Below are 3135 nucleotides of genomic sequence, written 5' to 3' on the forward strand. Positions count from 1 at the left end.
GTACTGGAGACCACTGTTCTATTTATATGCTGCACTCGTGAGCATCTTTGTTAAAGGAACAGCTGGCAGTTACAACTGCTGTATCATCAGCTGATCTGCTGATAAGGCAACAACAAATATCTTGGCATTGGCAGGCTTGCACTCATCTCAAGATGTTCTCTTCCCCTTTTCAGATGATTGCTATAATCTAGCTGCCCCTCTATAAGCACTCTGCAGTACTTGCTATGTTGAGGATGCCCCTGACTTTGTAGCAGCTAAATCGTATCAAAAAAAAGGGAGGGAAGGCTCATCATTTGCACCGATCTCTGATTCAAGACTAACATTGCTTTGTCTTGTACTGGTGGATTGCAGCAGGAGGAAGGAAGTAAAGAGTAAAGAACTTGTAGCTTAGTTTGTTTCCCAGCTGGTGGCCAAACCATAGGGAGAAGTGTGGAAGCGGGTGTGTGCCTGGGTGTGGCAACCCTGTTTCACAAGGATTCTCCTCTTCTACTTCCTCCTCCCTTCTGTATAAATACCACATGCCAGTTTGCCTGGGCTTCTCCAGCTGGAAATAGGTGTAATCTAGAAGATTTGGAAACATTACAGGAGTACAAGGCCATTAAAACTTGAGCTCTTGTGTTTTCCAGTCAGATGTAGATGTTAGTGTGGGAATTCATGCCTAATGCCACTCTTGAGAGGTGGCAGAAGCCCCCCTCAGTACTCAAGCACTCTGGTTTCTGCTGTTATGTTTCCCTCTGCACCAAAGGTTTCTCTACTCCCTTATTTTTCTAGTTTTCAGTCCCTCAATACTGTTTGGTTTGGGGTTTTGTTTTCAGCTCTGAAGTAGCCAGATAGGAGAGATACTTGTCCTCACTGATTTTTTTGTGTTCTCTCCGTTCTTTGATTTGTTTGATATATTTTACTGTCACTGTATTTCTCCCTTCTCTTCCCTGCCCCCCATCTTTCCTGCTTATCTTCTAGTCTCTCTTGCCTCTGTTACCTTATGTTCCCATTCCAGGCTGGCTCCCCTGTGCACCTCCATCCCTCAGGGCCTGGGCTACAAATGCCTGCCCCACAGGCAAGCATTTACTTGCAGCAATACCTGACCTGCTGTGTGGTCAGCTAACAGGACTGAATGATTCCCTTTGCTTATGCCTGCCAGGCATGTGAAGTACTCCTCCAGCTCTCTCTGGCAGGCAGCAACAGGGTATGTGCCCCCTTCCTGGTTCTCTCCACCACTTGTCTCTTTTGTGAGCCTGGCAGAGGTGAACTGCTGTCCTGGTGTGTAATTTGGGAGGGATCTTGAAGGGAACATGGCAGGCTTCAACTCAGTGCAGCTGAGAGTTTGCAAGTCTGTAATAAAACTATGTAAGAACTAACCCCAGCTCATGTTGTTTCTTATTTGATTGCCATAGATCAGTCATACACCAGCTGATCTAGTAAGTGCCATTTATACATATTTTTTTAAATACATATGTGTATACTTATGGAACTGGGGGTGTGTGTATGCACTGAGGTACATGTGTGTGTCTTTTGTTTCTCAGCTTGCTATGAATGGCAGGGTTCAATCTCAGAATCAGAAAACAGTTTATATCCTAGTTATAGCTGCAATGTGAGTTGACATTTTTGACCCTGTAACTGGAAACATTTAATAGGTCTCCTTTCTAGATACTGCTGTGCACTTTCCAGGAGGAAGATGGTTGGCTGTTGTCTGTACACAAATAGTGCGATTCTAACTTCAAAAGTATTTATATTGATATTTCTAGCCAGAGAGGGGTTTTTTGGTCACTTTAAGTCAGCTCAATTCAACTTAGAATCAGGGTTCTGTACTCCTGATAAAAGCAACATTAAAAAAAAAATAAAAAAGACAACTTTAAAGAAGAAAAAAAAGTAGCTGTTATAGTTAATAAAAACTGACGGGTTTAAATGTGTGTTGGAAAGCAGGTAGCCTGAATATATATAGAATAATACAGCCAGTGAAGACAGGTCACTTGTACTGACCCTGATGGTGACATTTCATCGCTGTTTTAGGTATTGGCTAATGAGTTTAGCTACTGCGTTTTATCTGTGTGATGTTGGTTGCGCGTGAAGCATGATCAGCAGCTGAGGAGGATTGTGGTTGGACTGTCCTGGGCAGCTATCAGAATTGAATAGAAACAGGATGTGAAAGAATCAGACACTAAAATGATAGCAAGATGGTTGTGCACTTGAAATATCTGTTTCTTGGTAGGAGGCTCCAGGCCCTATAAACTACTGGGATATAGCCCAGGACCAGCAAGGTTCATGTTATCAGAAAGAAGATGTATTTTAAAGGGCAATTTTATGATCTGCTAGCTGCTGCTCATTTTCATCAAGTGTGATTTCATCAGCAAAGTATCACAGCTGCCTCTGAGTAAAACACAGTAAGCAACTTGAGTAGCTTCTCAGGACAGGAACTGGAAAAAAAGTAATCTCTCTCCATTAAAATAATGCAAGTCCGTTGTGGAAACTGAATCTCATGAAGCCGATGGGAATTTGGTCAGTCTGGTTAAGTTCCATTTTCAAGAATGATTTATGCCATTGTTTTCTGAATCTAATTGCCATATGGAAAATTTGGGCTTCTTCTGATTGCCTAAGTACTTTCTTTAGAATCTGCCCATGTAAGTGACTCAGGTTTGCAGTGCTGGATGGAGCTGTGCTGAGATGCCTTTGAATCCTTGCTGAATGTCTGCATGTCTGTGGAGGTTTATAAAAACCACATTCCATGCGTGGACATGTGTGCTTGTTGCCACAGGAAAGTCTAAATAAATAACTGCTTGCTGCTTTGTGTCCTCATTCTGCCATGAATTTTAGTCCACTGCTAACTTACAAGCCTTACAAGCACAAATAGTAATGAAGGAGACCTTCCACCTAATGCAATAAATTTTTCAAGGTAGAAAGAAAGTGGGTTGTGAAGATCTGCCTCATTTAGAAAGAGGTAAATGCTGAGATGCTCAGTAAGATCCTTTTTCATCTGTTCTTCCATCTATTGGTACTGAACTGTCATTTGAAACAAGACTGGTCACTTTTTGAGGTAAAATTGGGTGAACTAAAACATATTTCTTTTACTTACAATGTTTGCATTTATATAAGTAGTAAATGGTTTCACTTCTTATTTGGTAAATAGTCAAATACTAG

General features: G+C 41.6%; 1 protein-coding gene across 1 annotated transcript in view; it reads left to right on the forward strand.

Moving 5' to 3' along the window:
- Positions 1–3135, forward strand: part of DNASE2B (deoxyribonuclease 2 beta) — a 34976-nt gene that overhangs the window by 10364 nt on the left and 21477 nt on the right. The window lies entirely within an intron of this gene.

This window comes from Haliaeetus albicilla, chromosome 8 (genome assembly GCF_947461875.1).
Source record: "Haliaeetus albicilla chromosome 8, bHalAlb1.1, whole genome shotgun sequence".
Lineage (NCBI taxonomy): Eukaryota > Metazoa > Chordata > Aves > Accipitriformes > Accipitridae > Haliaeetus > Haliaeetus albicilla.